This window comes from Argiope bruennichi, chromosome 2 (genome assembly GCF_947563725.1).
Source record: "Argiope bruennichi chromosome 2, qqArgBrue1.1, whole genome shotgun sequence".
Lineage (NCBI taxonomy): Eukaryota > Metazoa > Arthropoda > Arachnida > Araneae > Araneidae > Argiope > Argiope bruennichi.
In genome coordinates this window covers 131,562,001-131,581,290 of record NC_079152.1, presented here as the reverse complement: position 1 = coordinate 131,581,290, position 19,290 = coordinate 131,562,001, and the positions used below count along the sequence as shown (strand labels likewise).

At 28.7% G+C, this 19,290-nt stretch overlaps 1 protein-coding gene across 2 annotated transcripts in view; it reads left to right on the top strand.

Annotated features, from left to right (window-relative positions):
* The window catches only part of LOC129956760 (cAMP-dependent protein kinase catalytic subunit 1-like), a 274,118-nt gene that overhangs the window by 66,330 nt on the left and 188,498 nt on the right, over positions 1 to 19,290 (top strand). For both annotated transcript variants that reach the window (XM_056068719.1, XM_056068703.1), the window contains exon 2: positions 3,916 to 4,026. The gene's annotated coding sequence lies outside the window, so the exon portion shown is untranslated. The remainder of the gene's footprint in view (positions 1 to 3,915; positions 4,027 to 19,290) is intronic.

The window sequence follows — 19,290 nt, the reverse complement described above, 5'->3', positions numbered from 1 at the left end:
CAATATGCCAAATCATTCTTGCTGTAGAATTTTTCTTTGTTGATCGAATCTGTGATACAAATCGTTCAATTCATCTGGAAAATAATTAATTAAAAATCCATCAAGTAAGGTATTTTATCGTCATCGTTTTAAATTATATATAAATGTTCGAATAGTCGACTCGCAGAATTTGAATAAGATAACAGAAAATGAATATGCAGAAATTTAAAATTTAAATTTTTAAATATTTTGGGAAAAGCAATTAATTTTTAAACATTTCTTAAAATACCGTAAATTATGATAAAGATCAAAAACAATTTTTTTTAGAACGAGAACGATTTGTTCTTTTTGATAATGCAGATTTTTTTTCTACACTTAGTAGAATCCATACTACGGGGGAATATGTGCGAAAAAATCATCCAAAATATCACAAAACATTGAATATAAAAAAATTCCTCACTGAATTTTCAAATTCGAGCTTCGAGATGTATTGATTCCCTATTACTACTATTACCCAAATCTCATGGTTGTTAGTGTGATAGATTTGTCTGGGCATCACCCACATATAAACAAATAGACACACAAACATTTCATTTTATGTACAAATTAATTTCATGCCAACCAAAGACTGTTAAGACACAGATTTAGTAGTACATATGACAAAAACATTTTTTAAAATTATTTCATTTTCGCTAGTTTTCTGTAACTGTGTGATTCCATTTATAATGAGAAATATTATTTTATTAGTATGAACCAGTAAATAAGTAAAATAAAATTCTGGAGCTTAAATTACTAATATTTCTTTTAAATTTAGAACATAAAAAATAACTATTCTATAAACAGAGGTCATGACTCATCTGCACTCACTATGATCGATATCATACAATCTTCTGTGACATCTTATATCTTCGACTTCAAGATGCATATCATTACAACATTGACATTTACCTGTCTCTAAATAGAATAAATAAAATATAAAAAGAGGTAGACATATTAAATTTGGTCTTTTCCAATAATTATGAAATTCTGTTACATTTTGGGTGAAATTTCTAAAAGAAGAATACGTTTTGTTGAGATATTTTGTGATTGAGGATACAAAAACTGAAAAATACCACCCATTAGTATGACGAAACAAAACATCAGGAGTTTAATTTATGTCGAATTTTGGCCCAAATCCTTCAGACATTCAACTGTATGTCAATCTGATTATTTGTGTTTATGTGAAAGTGGTCATTTACTATTTAATTTTAGTTAGTTAAAAGAAATTTCGCATGTCTGACACCAAAAGGATCGATACATATTAAAATGTTGACCCAGTTGATCGATGGAATAATATTAAAATATCTATACGATTCGCTTCATTATTCTACGAAGCTAAACACAAAACATATTATATTTAGAATGTATATGAGAAAATCGAATGGGGAAAATTCTAGGTTTAGTTTTTTTTAAGTCATTTTTATTTAGAGTATTTCATTATTTCTTACAAATTGATATTGGGGAGCAGCCGGCTTATTGGAGTTCATTTATTTTCAGTTAAATGTTTAAGACGTAACTTCTTATTCATGGTTTCATTAAACTGCCAGACACTAAAGCCGTATTATATATATTCGTATGTATTCATTGTGTACATCAACTTGTCTAATGGAGATTAGCCCCATAACATCATAACATGCTCAAATCACAAATGTATTTTTACCTTTCTTCTAAATATCGTGGTATTTTAACTTCACATTTTTTTTATTCACCTCGTAAACTGCTTAGATATTAAACAGAATTCTTTTTCTCTGATTTTCAACAATGGAAAGAAAATCATGCGATTAAATATTTAATGAGACGATGAAATTGGTTTGAGTTTCAGGACAACGATGTTGGAAATTAGATTTTAAAAATGTTTGTAAAAGACTGTCAAAATTCAGGAATAATTTACTCTACTCTTAAATAGATATCATCAAAGAGATTTATTTTTATTTTTAAGAAGTGTAAAAATCAGTACAGCTCAATAATAATTTCGGAAATTATCTTGGAAAAGCACCGAAATTTAGCTTAGTTTCAAATTAATTAAAATATTCATTAAAATTTCAAAACAATCGATCCAAAGGGCATTATGTGCCAAATTTAACCTACATATGCCCCTCTTCAAGGCATATATATCTATATATCTATATGTGTGTGTGTGTGTGTGTGTGTGTGTGTGTGTGTGTGTGTGTGTGTGACATTTTAATTCTAATTTCAATTTAATTAATTTCCAAGATTTTATCTTCATTTAGCCCATAGTAACTTCATTCTAAAAATATTCTCTTATTTCGTAATTCAATTCCACTTTCTCTACTTAATTAATTCAAGAGTAGCTTTGTAAAATTGCTGAATCGGTTAAAAACCTCACATTCCCACTCTCCGCAAGAAGGGATAGAAAATTGTCCAGTAAGCACATTCTTTTTAAAAGATCCCCGTGTTTTCCATTACCTCACCGACGCGTGTAGCAAAAATCCCTATCGAAATCTCATTATATATTAGCAATATGAAGAAATAATTTCCCTATCAATTTCTCAGGTTATATAAGACCAGGGATAAAATGTCCAAGAGCTTTTTCCTCATTCCTCTCTGTGTCGTTCTGTGTGCTCATCGCTTGTACATATGTTTGCTTCTCCAAAATGAAATAAAACGACGTCGCGAAATCGAAAATCTTTTCACTGTCTTCAAACTGCATTCTGCTTCAACTAATATATATATATATATATACCAAATTTGGTAAATTGTGATCAAATAGCCTGATACGAAACGGCCGCCAACACACACGCACTCACATTCATCTGTATTATTTGTAAATACATATTATTTTTATTGTTTACTAGTCGTCTTTGGTGCCCAGCTGTTTCTCCGGAGTATTGGCTATATTTAATTTCGGTTCAATCATTTCAATAAAACTTCATTGGCATGATTCTGTCATGCTTTAAAGCTGTGTTATTTTAATAGTGTTGCATATGTTATGCCTGCTGTGCATATAATTTTTTTAATTGTGATAATTTAATTTTTAATGTATATCCAGATTATTACTAAATTTATTCACCGGTATCGTAAATTCAATAGTTTTATTCGTCTTGTAAACTATATAGACATTCAATGGAATCCTTCTTTAGCTTTCATAAATGCAAGAAAATCACAACATCAAGTATTTAACGATTTCAGTTTCTTTTGCAACAATGAAAATATTGTTATGATATATCCTTAAAAATAAAAGTGATTTAAATCTAAACTAATGAATTTTACAGCTACTGAATCAGCACCATGAAAGAATAACTTTTTGAACTTAAAAACGGTATAAAAATAATTTTTATTTTGCAATATTTTCAGAAGTGTCGGGACATTTCTATGTTTCAAGGTATATATGGGCCAAATTAAGAAGCTCTAGGACAGTCTTGTCACTAAAGCACCAATGCACACGTAAATGGGACACGTTATGGGGAAAAAATTTTCTCTTCTACAGCATATTTATGCAACAGAAAAATATATTTTTAACGGACTTTTAAGACCTCTTCGAAAGATGCTTTCTTTACCCTACACTCCTTGAACACTTTCGTTATTTCATATTAATGTTTTTTTAGCAAGGTTTGGGTTTTTAAGTGATTGCTCTGCTTTCCGTGTTTTTGAGTGACGCGGTGTGCCACAGCCAAAATACCTTATCTACTTCATCCTAAACTCGATGACTTAAAGTTATGGTTTCATTATTCGGGTGTGTCATTGTTAAAATGCTGGCAATAGCGCGCGTGACTTGGGCAGTATTTTTCCGCGTTCGAAATCCAAGGTTAGAATGTTTAGTCTATTTCACAATTGGAACTGGGATGCATTTGTGTTAAATGTTTTTGTTTTGTTTTGTTCCCTTCTAATGTCATTTTAATATGTTTTGACACGTGACTGATTTTCCCATTTTTTCAGATTTCTGCAACTTCCGCTTTGGAAACTTTCGAAAGAATTCGTGGATATCTTTTCAAGTTTCCAGGCGTGAAATAAGTGCTTCTTCCAAGCCGTGACTCAATAAAATTCCAGGTAAGCATTCTGAATGTTACTTGATTTTGGTGGCAGTCGTGATGGATTGTATTGGATTTGCATTTAGCGATTTGTATTTGATAGCAGCCATGCAAGCTCGAATGCTTCTTCTTTTTTGTAAACAAAAAGTAGTTTAGCTTGACCTTGAGGTTTCAATGAATCACCATCTTTTAGAACTTCCCTGGGTCCGTAAAGAACATTTATAAAATCATGCCTGGCGATGGAAATGATCAAGCAGCATTCTAGATGAATGAAATTTTTCATATTCTGGATATATAAAATTATTATGGGTGAAATCGCTCATGTGATTACGATAACTCAAAACTACAACCAGGTAGATTAATAAAATTCAACATATGGTTTTGTTACTAGAAATATAGATCTGTACGATAAATTGAATAAAATCCGTCTAAGTGTTGATTATCTATCAGCCTGCTGATTTGTATTTATGTGAATGTAAATCGAATTCGTCACATTCGTCACAATGTGCTTTTTTTATATTCCGTTTATTATTATTACTATTTTTTTTTTTTACTCTTTCGCATACATAGTATAGAGAAAATATTGTTATTATCAAATAATTTTAACGAATCTTCACATTTTAGACTTACCTGAGATCGAAAAGCACATTTCTGGAAAATATTCGTTTATCTTTTGTGGAAAAGATAACTCCCAAACGCTTTAAGCTAGATAGATGAAATTTGGTATATGGTCTTTACACCTAATATGTAGATTTCTATAAAATTTTAAGCAAACTCCAGTCAGAGAAAATCTGTCTACTGACTATTCGAACGTAACACGGTAATCACAAAACAATGCGAGCTGGATAGATAAAATTAGTTGTATAAATTAAGTATCTATGGAGTGGACACTTACCAAATGCTCAATTAAATCCAACAAGCGGTTGACCGTTTGGCAGTCTGTACTTTCAAAAACGTATAAACGTGATTAACTTAAAATAATTTAAATAAGTCAAAACTTAGTTTGGAAATTTATGACTACAAATGTAGATTTGTGATCAATTTTTGTTTAAATCGGTTGTAAAAACACATCTGAAAAACAAATTCAATTTTCAGATACTATTAACCGCGTACCAAGGATGAATAGCCAAGCAAATTGTCAAAAATGGCACGATATATTCAGGAGAAATGCTAAATTCATGCCAAGGTTAATATGTCGTAACTAATGTATGCAAAATCTATGCAAGGCGTTCTGGGGAATAACACCTATATTAGAAAGTATGCGAAAAAGTTGTGAAGTGACAACTCACACTGGTTAATTATGTGAATGCGATCGAATTTGGGAAAACAACTGTCGGACAATCTACTTATATGTGATTATATAAACATTACAATTCAAAAGCGCGACATGTTAACTAAGTAAGATTCTCTAGGTTTTTTTTTACTTAAGACAGTAGATTTATATACGATTCTAGACCAGTCGTCAAAGAGAAGATGTTCAAAATGTATTCTCCTTTTTATTCACTATACAATAATACTATAAAATATAACACGCCTTACAGTTTAACGTATAGAATGTGGAGAGTAATATAATAATACTATAAAATATAACACACCTTACAGTTTAACGTATAGAATGTGAAGAGTAATACAATAATACTATAAAATATAACACACCTTACAGTTTAACGTATAGAATGTGGAGAGTAATACAATAATACTATAAAATATAACACACCTTACAGTTTAATGTATAGAATGTGGAGAGTAATATAATAATACTATAAAATATAACACGCCTTACAGTTTAATGTATAGAATGTGGAGAGTAATTCTGCAGATTCTGCTGATAAATCTGCTTTCGCAAATAGTAACTGACAATCTCTTATGCTGCGCTTGTTTGCTTTTTTCAAAATTAATTATTGTATTATAAGCAGTCTTTCGTATAAAAGATTGAATTATTGAAGTTTATTTGCCGTATACTCGGAAGTACAGTTTACTTGAGATTCTGTTTCACACCTGCATAATGAATCTCCTTTAAAACAACTATTGATTTTGTTAATTGAAAAAAACTTAAACATTATTAAAGCCGGTAGTCCGAAGCACATATCACAAGAAAGTTTTAAACTTGATGTTATAAAGATATACGTATCAAGTTATTATTATTTTAAAATAATAATGAATAAATTTAACCCGTAATTTAATGAATAATTCGTGCGCACCAAAAAATAATCATTTAATACCTTCTCAAGGTATTCTTGTTTATATATAGTTATCGAAATAATGAAAAAGTTTGCTGTAAAATGTATCTAAAAATGCATTGAAAATTTATTAAAAATTAGAACTTTAAAGTGATGTAAAAACAGTTTTATGTCATATTGTCTTCTGAAATAACTGATGAAAAATTTAAATATTTTAATGAAATAAATACAATTTCGAAAAATATTTTCTTAATAATCACCTAGCTCCCAAGCCGCAAATATATCCCAAATTTGGTAAAACTAGGCCAAACAGTCTGAAATTTACTCTAAATCGTTTTAATTTATTTTATTTTTCATTATACAGGCTACATGATACAATTTACAAATAATTTGGCCGCGAATAAACTCTATTACCTATGTTATTAAAATAATTGTGAATAAATTGTCGCGCTTCTAATAATAGAAAAAATACTAACATCAGTTTCAGAGAAATAATTAAATGGATTGCCCAGCAGTCTGCCTTTAAAAGTGATCTGAATGACTTTTGCATCCTGCATGAAATAACACATAATTTACAGGAAGTATCTAGCATATAAACATTATCCCATTAAAAAAATAAAGAGATTTAATTCATGAACATTTGATACATGCGAATACGCTGGTCCATTTCAGTTTTTTTCCCCCGTTCGTTTATTTTGCAAAGGGAATAGGAAACTATCCTTCTTGTGTACTTGCAGAATATGGCTTCTTTTAATTTTATAATATTAAGAAAAGAATTAATTTGAAACTCTTCCCTATGTCTGAATTGGTACGTGAATTTAAATGGCTTTTCAATTTAGGCTTCAGATCATATACCAAATTTCGTTTATCTTTTTTGTTATTTTTAGTTCACGGAGCGACAAAGATGGCAATCTCTTTTCGACTGTCCGAAACTAGAATTGGACATCGATCTGCAACCAACTAATAATACTAAAATCTACTCATTTAACTCTACGCTTTTTTGAGTTAAAGCATTTAGATTGTTACAAATAGATAGATCGTCAGAAAGTCAAACCTTCGACGGATTTTTATCAAAAATTTGATATAGTTTTTCATTTTTTGCAATAAGTCCATGCTCTGTTTTTTCCCCATATACTTCCTATACTAAATGATTTGATACTGTTGCACAGCGTGAAACAACTAACGCAGGTACATTTGTCAAATGGCTTTGACATTAAGTGAATTGATTCCATTCCCCAAACAGAAACTTATTCTTCGTTAAATTAAAATTTGATTAGAAAGAAATTCAATAAAATGCATGCAGGATACTGGAAAGTAATTTTCGTTCGTTAGAAATAAAAGACGCCATTTTTTTCCTTCTTCTTTTTTTCCAAAATCTGTTCAAATTCATTTCGTAGCTCGGATTTAATTAATTTGCTTGCGTTTTTAGTTGAGTTTAAATAGATAAGTTATTATTTATGTTTTTTTATACTGGTGAGATCTTCATATTTTGAATTTAAAAGCAATTTTCAAATAATTGAAACGAATAAATAATATTCACTGCTATGTTGATCTATTAAAAGCCTCACATCACATTTGAGCATCAGGGAATAGAATATTTAAAACGGATAAAAAATTTCATAATTCAATGAAATATTTCATCATAATACAGGGTGGTTATAATTAAAGTGCAAGCGTTTGACGGACTGTGAAAGAGAAACTACTTGGAGTATGTTGAAGAAATATGGTATATGTTATATTTACAACAGGGGGAAATAAATTACACAATGAAAAAAATTAGTTCAACTTTTTTTCATAGGTGGCGCTTTTAAATGACAATATTTTATACATCGTAATTATAACTATTCTTTGTTAAAATATGAAATGCGTAATGTATTACAATATTTGTTCAGTATGGTATCCTTCAAGTCTTATCAAATGCTGTAGACGTAAGATAGTGTTATCCACAGTAGCACTTAATGCTTCATGCTGAATTTCTAGGACATGTCTAGTGATGCTGCTATTTAAAGCAACTTCCTTGTAGGCGCGATCTTTTAAACAACCCCAGAGCCAGAAATCTCAAGGATTCAAATCAACTGAAAGAGTTGGCCACTCATTTTGGATATATCTGCTAACTATATGATTCTTACTAAATGTTCTGTGAAGCAGTTGTGTAATACAATGAGCAATGTGAGGTGGTGCTCCCTCTTACATGAATATTGGTGAATCGAGGCAGTTTCTGTCTTGCAAAGCAGGGATCATATTACTTTCTAAAATTTGAGTGTAATTAGTGCCTGTTACGGCGCAGCGAACTATCCCTGTTGGTGTAAGATTTTCGAGAAAAAAAATGGACCAATAATAAAGTCAGCAGTATAAATAATAAAGTCAGCATACCACACCAAACAGTAACAAACGTTGAATGAAAAGGTTTCCCGAAAACAATATGCGGTGTGGATGAGCCCCATATCCTACAGTTATGAGTGTTGTCTTGTCCGGATAAAGTAAAATGCGCTTCATCTGTCCACAAAAATTTTTCGAAACCATGATTCATCTTCATCAATATGGCAAGAATGAAGTTGGCAAAGTTGTCAATTCTTTGTGGATCGCCTAGTTGCAAGTGAAGCAAAATTTTAATTTTATATTGATAGCGTCTTAAAATGCAGCGCAAGACTTTGCGTACGGTCACCCATGGTTTTGATAATGTCCTTGCTACACTTCTAACGCTTACAGGTCGCTGATCCATTAAACCTGAATCAGTTGCTTTCCTAATCTCTTCCACGACTTCCTGATTCACAGATCTTTTTCCTCTAGTTCCAGGGAGCACTGCGAATTCTCCTGTAGTTTCAAATTTATTAATCGTTTTCTTAAATTCATTCACAGACATCGGTTCTTTTCTCAAATATTTAAGACGGCAATATTCTTTCAAAGCAGCACTATAATTGCTATTCTTTAGGCAATAACATTTTACTAACAGAGAACGCTCTGTCTTTGAAAAAGGCATGGCTATAGCTTAAAGATACATGTCTTTTATCATCATAATGATTTTAAAATTGAAGTGGTATTCATTTTGACATAGTAACAGAGCAAAAACAACATTTTAATAATCTACAGCGCCATCTATTACAGAAAAATGAACTAAAAATTTTTTTATTGTGTCATTTATTTCCCCATGTTGTAAATGTAACATATACCAAATTTCTTCGTTTTTTCTTTTACAATCTTTCAAACACTTGCACTTTAATTATAACCACCCTGTATTATGTTTACGAATATGCATAATTTATTGAAAGCGGAGAAATGTTTTAAAATTTCAATCATTATGAATGCAAAGGAGATAATAATAAATCTAAAAATGAATTTTTAAAACACTTGGCAAATGTTTCCTGTGAGTTTCATATAAAGAAAAAAACATATTTTCATTTTTTTTTAAATTAGAAAATTCAAAACCGCTGTGATTTAGCGATTTCTGCATAACATCATTGTGAATTGTCAGGCATTTTTAATAAATTCATTATTAATTAAGTACTTATTGCCTGGTATTTTCCAGGGACGTAAAATAATCTGGCTACATTAGGTAAATAATAAAAATCCTGAAGTAACTCCTGATTAAAACTTCTTTCCTCTAAATCGAAAAAAGATTCTGTTATTAACCTAACTGAGTAAGCATTTCTTTAAAAAGATGCAGCTGTGCAATTGCGTCATTTTATGAATACCAATAGAAATTACAGAATGATCTATTAATATATACACTAGATATTTTAATTTATTTTGATATTAAAACCTGCCCTTTATTTCGAACAGATGCTTTTTGAAAAATAAAAAAATGGCACTTCTTAATCCATCGAGATGATGTACGTAACCTTCGTCACTGATTTTATATTAATGCTTCTTTGTGTCATTATGTTTTATCGTAAAAGTGAACTTTAACATCTATTTTATTAGAACATTCGAAGAAGATAACATTCAAAACAGGAAAATAGCATTTTGTTTTTGTTTTTATTTTCACACATTTCAAATGTTTGACTCTTTTTACTGATATTTATCTATGATAGAAATTTCAAATTTCATATAATAACATTTCCGAAATTAATTCCATCTTATGTTTATACATCATAAACATATTTTGCTTTTTCTTTAGGATTATAAAAGTAACAGAGGATTTAAAATTCCTTCTTTTTAAAAGTAAAATTATTGCTTTGAATTCTATGAGCAGTGGCCAATACAAGTATTTGTCACTGCTCATAGACTAATATAGCTCATAGACACCTCATAATGTGTAATACTCATGCACTAATGAGCAGTGCACATAATGAGGTCCCTCTTTTGGTAAACTGATAAATTTAGTTTCAGATTTGAACAAAATGTTTATAAGTTATTGGTTTGCATTAGATTAATAATTTTTACTACCTTATTAAAGCAGTTGCTTGTCGCTTTAAATATTTTAGAGTGAATGTAACTAAACTCTGATTACATAGTAAAATTATCCTAATAATGAACCATTCATAAATTTCGTATTTTTCATCAAATATATTTGTCAAGTAAGGAAAAATTGACCTGCATGCTGCAACTACTTCTTAGCCAATCGCTTTAATCGCTAATCTATCCATTAGATATCCGCCACTATCTGCGAGCAATCAATTTCACAAAATTAGATGAATTTTAAAAAAAGAATCTAAATCATGAGATTAGTTTACGCTTTTAGAAAATTCATTAAAAAATCGCTGAATTGTTTATTAGCTTTTCCAGAAAGGGTAATACAAATGTATCAGAGAAAAATTTTCTCGTCGCACTACGGCTGTACTTTTAAATATCAGATTTTTGCTTCTACTTATATAATTAATGAGACCATCTATAGATAATTATAACCATCTGTAGATAATAAATCTATAGAGGTTTTTATTTAATTTATTCTTTTGAACCCCACCCCTAAGTTTTAATTGCTAAATTGATTATTAATGAAGTGAAAATAAAATTAGCAATACCTATGCATGATAGAAAGAAAAGATGTATTAATTTCTTAGGGCTCAAAGAGGGGAAATAATCAATTTTGTCGTCAAAATAACAGTTTGAAAAGGTTGCTTGAGATTTGAGATTATTTTCTAGACATAATCAAAAAGTAAAATATACTCATGTATGTTCGATATTGACGGTCATTTTAAACATGAAAATTTAATTTTGGAATTTATTATAACAATTTTCATTAGGATAACACGCTACACTTTTGTCCAAAATTGAAGCATTTTTTATTAACCTTAAAATGCGAAAAATTTGGGAATAATAACATGGTGCCGTCTCCATCATCTGAATGGGGCTTAAAATTAAGATGTGAATACCAAATTATCCTTGCATTACTTCAAAACGGGACATCAATATGATTAAACTAAGTTAAAGTTACCATTTTGAGATTCCCAACACTTGATTTTCAATTATTATTTCATATTAACATCAGGTTTTTTTTAAATACCGCTAGACCTTCGGGTACGAATATATTAGATGCTAAAAGACAAATAGTGACTTTTTTCATGTCATTGACTCATGAACAAGACAGAGAGAGACGACAAATATTTCGTCCTTCCCTCTACTCTGGAATAAAAAAAAACAAAGCATTAGGAGTCGTTGGGAATTCCAGACCAGTGCTCGTGATACAAATTTCTAGACTTTTATCAGCATAAAAAAATATTATTCATTTAATGTACATTATTTAAAAAACAATAAATTTGATTTGTAACACGCCTTAAATCTTGAATTTTTTCATAAAAAAAGATCCTGTCTTTTACCATTAGAATTTTTTTCCGTATGCATAGATAGATTTGAATGTTGTACTATTATATTTTTAAAATTTTATTCCTTTTGCTCATAAATCTGGCTCTCTTCGAATTGCTTTCTAAATGACTTCTCTATCTTATTCTATTATCTTCCCTATACGAAGGCTAGGTTTACCGAGGAGAATAAGAATCAACAGCATAAGCAATCAGAATGACTTAACTTATCATCTAGCATCTTAAAAAGGAGACATCTTCCAGTCCTCTAGAGAAAATTATATTAAAAACACATTTTAAGACTCACAAATAAAGATTAACTGGAAAAAATTATGCAGTCGGGAACCAATGATTTTTTATGTATACATATACATTATACATATGCGATAGAAATTTTTCTTGTAGAAAACTGAGCAAATTTCAAAATGTGGTTACTTATAAAATAATGATTTTGGGAAATATAGAACCAAATTTTCTATATTTTACAAAACAGTTAAATCTCAAAACGTTTATATTGAAGTTAGTTCTTCATGGCACTATTGCATTGAATTTGCAAAAGGCATTGCTGAAATTCCTACCTTTTTTCACTGTTTTTTGTTGCCGAACTGAATATTTCTCCAACAATCGCATTTTCTGCATTAAATATCTTATTAATCTAACATTACAACACTTTTTAACCTGGAATGAAGGGTGCCTTCAGGATGGTGAATCCATCATCACTCAATGCCACCTGAAAAATCACTGCAGAAAAGAAAAGGAAATGTCCCTCCTCTTAGCTATGCTCTTTTTATTTAGTTGAAGAGAAGCCGCTGATTCTAATTCAGTAGATAATTTTTCAAAATCAATAAATAAGTTAAAACAATAAAGAAGTGTCATGTGTGTTAATTGGCTAATAAATGTCTCCTCCAAATTTCAGCTTGGCGTCCATAATTAATTATAAAAACGGTATTTAAAAAATAACATTTTATATAAAAGTTGCATAAAAAGGAATTTTGATAAATGAAAATTCTTCTTTCAGTGCTACATCTATATCATTTTTAAAATGAACAGATCTTAGAGTCATATGTTTCAATTAAAAAATCACAGAAGGCACAGAGTCCATTTCATTATTAATTTATAATGGTAGAATGTAAATTTACTTTGAGATATATTTAAGCTCATGGGATATTTTCTGGTAATTTACAGACTTTTTTTATTCCTCCATTTCTCGTTTTATTTGCATTTTATTGAATCTTGTCTGGCCTTTCGGGAAATTGAACTGTGAAAATGAAATGCAATTTGCAGGTTGCCTCTGCCTTTTCTCCCTGCATCCGCAACCCCGTAATTGAAAGGTCATCTTCATTGGTCAAGGGATCTGTCTGTATTGATCGAAATTTGCGCATGTGTTTTAATACGGCTCTTCTAATACGATCATTTAATCAATAATATTCTCGGACAGCTCAGTTTCTTCAGATTCGATAAAATACGAGGTCCCAAATGGTTCATCATTTGCAGAAGCTTTATGTAAATATAAACAGGGAATTCTCATGGAATGAATTTAACGTGAACGTGTCTCGGAGTTTATAGTTATTCATAAAAGTAATATTTTCTGCATTTAAGAAAGATTAACCGGTTCATTAAAAAAAGACGAGTCAATATTTAAACATTTATTTATTGAATGTTTATTGACTATAAACTATCACTGAATCAAAATCAAAAATTTGATTTAAAAAAAACTTAAAATCTAGAAAATTTAATGTTTAAACTTTTGACTGAATGAAATGAAAAATTAATTAGAAGTTCTCAAAAAACTACTATTATTAAAAACGGAAAGGAAAAAATGTGCTTTTTATAATTTGAGAAAATTTTATATATTAACTGCAATTAAATTATAATTTTACTGTGAATCCCTTGAATCACTGTTACAAGATAGAACTAGCAGGAGCATTCTTTCTTCTTCTTCTTTTTTTTATATTTCAACAAAATGGCGTATTTTGAGCTTAGTTTCATATGGAGAAGTCAATATAACAGTCGGTCTGAAACATTTTTCTCGGACTGATTATATTTAATGTTTGTTTAACACATATTTCATTTTTGTTGTAAATATAATTTACTAAAATCCATCTACATATGCAGTTGTAGTTTTTATTCATCACGTTCACATAACCATGTATATAAAAATCAGTGGACAGTTAATCTGATGAAGGATGTATTCCGAATTTTATATATTTCAGATATTAAAGAAATGTACCATATTTCATATATCTAGCTGTTGCATTTTTGCTTTCTAAATTCCGCATGAAGAGAATTGACAAACAGAGAAAAATTTTCTGTTGGTAGATTTCGACAGAAATTCGGTATAAGTATGCAGTTTGCAAGTAAAGCCCGTCTTTTCAAATTTCATTCATCTGGCTCTTGTCATTTTTCAATTATTACAGCTCAGACAGACGTAATTTCCAAAATCTAATTTCTTTTTATTCGAAACATTGAAAAAACATCAAAATTTCATGACTGATTCATTGTTCAAATTCAGCATTTAACGTGGCAAAAATGCACTTTTCAAAATTGTAAGGAATCTTTCAATTTAATTTCGGAACCCTCATATAAAAAAAATTATACGTTTCCTGATATATATATATATATATATATATATATGTGTGTGTGTGTGTGTGTGTGTGTGTGTGTGTGTGTGTGTGTGTGTGTGTGTGTGTGTGTGTGTGTGTGTGTGTGTGTGTGTGTGTGTGTGTGTGTGTGTGTGTGTGTGTGTGTGTGTGCGTGCGTGTGTGCGTGTGTGTGTGTGTTAAATATTATTTTTTTATTTACATAGCATTTTAAAATATATTGCTATAGCGTCTATAATAAATTGTTTAAAACTTAAATAATAACTTGTAGAATTGTATACTAACTAGGTAGAGCTTCAGTATTATGGCATTGCTATTCAGAAAGAGTTAAATTGTTTCGCATCATTTTATTTTTCATATGTTATATTATCATTCGCTAACAGGGTGAATAGGCTCTAAGAATCTAGCACAACTGAATATATTATGAATGTATACACTATCACAAGGCTGCAAGAAAAGTCATTCTTCAAAGCTATTTGAATCGCTCTGATGCATTTTTGAAACGAATTTTAACCTGCGATGAAAACTATTTAGGTCTGGTATGTTATATATCTGGAACAAAGTGATTCAATTTGAAATTGCATATAAAAGATGAAATTACTTCAATGAAAGCAAAAACTGGATCATCTTTTAAAAAAGAATTTTCTTCTAATTTTTGCAAGTTATAAAGTATTGCGTAATCCATTTTCCTCATACAAGTTAAACTATTGAGGTAGTATATAATATTATAAACTTCTGAAATAAGTTAAATCAATATATTGTTCAAAAAAAATGTTCCATTCCGATCCGTAATATTCTTCTCTTCCACAACAAATGAGCTAGTGCGATAGTAAAAAAATTAAAGGAGCTCCAACCGACATCACTCGAACATTTTCCGGATAACAACAATTCATTTGGGTCTCCTCGAAGAAAGTTAAAAGGAGGGGGATTTTCTACAGATACAGGAATGAAAGAATTTGTGAACAATTGGCTTCGTAGAAATGCAATGTTTTTTTTTCGTATAGAAAAAAAAATTCGAAACAAGTTGGGAAAATGTATGGATAATAAAAGGAGAATATAGAGAAAAATTATATTATTGTCATTTTGGTATGTGATTGATATTTCAGAGAAAATTCTTTAAAAATGTTTCGTTTAAATTTGATACTCTAGTCTATTTTGATATCCTGTTTCGTTTAGCGACGGTAACGTTTCTCTACGAAGTTCTTGAAGATTTTTAATTCATTTGGAATAGGGCTAAAATAAATGAAAATTCTTGATTTGATTCTTGTAAAAGAAACGAAAAGAATGAAAGATAACTAAAGAATTTCGGCAGTCTGAAAATAATTTGGTTATTGATGGAAAAACAAAGAGGTGAAAGTCATCATTTTCAATATTTCAAAATTTATACCTTGTGATAAATCGAAGGTCTAAAGAAATTAATAAAATTACATTAAACTATAAAGAAATTGTTTATTGGAAATTAAAGAAATTTGGTTCATTCCTATCAGTGAAAATGTTTATTAATTAAAAGGTAAAATATTATAAGCAGATTTTTCAATCGTTTTAATGCAACAATTTTTAAAAGTAGGTATGTCTATTTTCGAAATGTATTGTTATTTGATAACAATAACAAAAGCCTGCTCTATTTGAAATGTTCTAAGTTAAATATTGTTTAATCAACGGCTGAAAATGATTGTACCAAACGGAAAGCTTATATGAAAATGAAGTTTAATACCAGGAATTTATTTTTAAATTGTCGTTTAACATTGCTATATTATCAAAGTCTTGGTTCTTCAAAATTAAAAAAGCATTCCAAACGGTTTATTTAATAATTATTTATGCCTTTATTAGAATAAAAAGATGATATATTGATTTTTTTTTACCTTTATGTAATTGAACTTTACTTTCTTATGCAAAAATTCACTGTTAATAAATTATCAGTAAAATTAAAACATTGCATGCATACAATTATCAAACCGTATCTGTGTGTTTTTACGCATTAATCAAAATATATTAGATGTACCTCATTTTGAAAGTATAAACTTGACATTTGCCACTTTTATTGCTTTAATTTTAAAACCAAATTCTTAATAGAAATAATTAGTTTACACAAAATGCGATTTTCTTTGAAGGTTTTGCATATAAATTTTGGCAGCGAAGTTGAAAATTATTTTTTAAAAAGCTTGAACAGCCAAATATGTATTGTAACTTTATAGTAAAGGACACAAAATATTTTTCATAGTTCTTTACTGTAGCTATGCTTTCATTTCCAATAAATGCTATTTTCTTTTATTTTTTTTAATTATTTGCAAATTATTTTAATATTTCAAAGCATCTCTCTCTCTATATATATATATATATATTATATATATATATATATATATATATATATATTATATATATATATATATATATATTATATATATATATATATATATATATATATTATATATATATATATATATATATTATATATATATATATATATATATATATATATATATATATATATATATATATATATATATATATATATATATATATATATATATATATATATAACTTCAACTAAGTACTTCAAAATACTTATTAACCATCACAAGAATTGACCTGCTTTGAATTCTTTAGATAATCTTACTTTGATGCCAGTTAAGAAAATGCAATTTTTAACATCAAATTGGAATTATTTTTTGTGAAAAGTTTTATTATTGGGTTGAAATATGCTTGAAAGTCCAAGCATAATTTCTGAGTTTTGGATCCTGTGCCTGCGCATTTTTATTAATTTTTTGTATTAAATCGATTTTTGATTCTAAGCAGATTATAATAAAGAATATGTATTATAATCTACATATTTGAATCGCCCAAAACTTTCATAGTTGCTATTAAATGTCTACTTTCACTTAATGGGGAAAAAATTTGTATTGTAATTAAATTTGTGTTAAATTCTTTATATCATAATTATATAAACTTTTAAATACATCATTATGATAGAAATCAATTTAATGGTGACGTTTCCTTGTTTGAGTTGGGTAGAAAGTTTATTTTTCCCTTCTTCCCATCTGAATACTCATTTCTACGAAAAAGGGAAAAATAGCAGTTTTCTGTGTAACAAAATATTATATTAAAGAAAGAAAGAAATTAAAGATAATAAAAAGATATCTGTAACCCTCTCCCAAGAAATTTACGCCAATTTTTTTTACCAATTATCTTAAATGCTTTGATGCTTTAAAATTCTAAATGCTTAGATGATTTTTCTTTAAAATCCATAGATGAAGTTACTTCGCTTTAAGATAAACGAAATAGAAAAAAAGTTATCGAAAATCGTTTGCAGGAAATAAATATTTTATTTTGAGATCTTTATTTCTCTTTTCTTAAAAATAAATCTTAATTTCTCTCTTCTTTGATCGAAATTGAAACGGATAAACATATTTATATTTCTAGAATTATTCTGAAGTAGAAAATTTAATAAACTAACGCCCATTTTCAATTTTCGACGGCTTAATTTTTGTGAATGAAAGAAAATGATTTAAATGGAAATTTTTATGAATCTTTTTTAGCAATATTTGCTCTTTGTGACATTTTCCGATTAGAATGTCAGTATTATTTTATATATTGATTCAATATAAAAATAATTGAAATTAGAATAAATAATGCAAAGAAACTGAAATTTCTATTTCAAACCATTCCTAATTTATTAGATTTTTTCAGGAAGAGTTGTACTGTAGCCAGAGAGAAAAATACATGAATGTCAGGAATGCTGGAATTTTATATTATTGGATGTAGCTATGTAATTAGTTTTATCGTTTTGAGGAATTTCAAACACAGTATTTTGAAATGTATCTATCACTGCAAATGAGTGCAGTTTTTAAAAAAAAATTCAACAAACTCCGCATGTTATGCGAAATATTATTTATAATGCGATAATCAATTTTGAAAAAATGATTTATTTTAAAATTCATGGAACTTTTAAATAAATACATAAATTTGAACTTAATTTTTTAATTAAAACAAATCGATTAGATGCAGTTAGAAAATAACTTAATTAATTTTTAAATTATGCAAAATTGAAATGATAAAGACAAAATTGGATGTATTGCAAATACGAATTACCAAACAGCTTGCAGCTGAAAATAATAGCAATTTTATGCTTTTCTAAGCGATAATAAATGTAATTAAAAGATTGAGACATTTAATAACGCAACCATCCTTTGTAACTGATGTAATATTGTTATTAGACTGCAAAATTTATAATCCTTCGATGTTGTCAACTTATTTCTAGCTGCAAAAAAATCGTCGAATGCGTGAAACAATATAATTTCTCTCGATAGCTCAGACAAGCTGATCTCTTCCTTTATTTTATATAGCAACTAAACAGATATCCGCATTGTCCCATAAGTATCTGGGCCTTTTTAAAACATTGCTTGCAAATAACAATTCAAAATGTAATCAGAATAATGCAAATATCTGATATTACATTTATCAGTTTAAATATAACTTATTCATAAATATTTTCCTGCGAATAGTATCTTATAATAACATTTAGAATTTTGCGTGTTTAGCAGCTAAATTTTATAAATTTTATCAAAAGTATCTGGGAGATCTTGGGATAAGGCATCGCTGAGTGACATTCACAAAATAATTTATATATAAAAATTGTTTTGTGACATTGTACAAAGAGACATAAGAAATCTTATTTATGATCAATTAAAAAGTGAATTTTAAAATTTCTTATCTCGAAGTTAATTTCGGTAACAAAAGTATTTACAGGAGGGTTTCGAAGACGTTT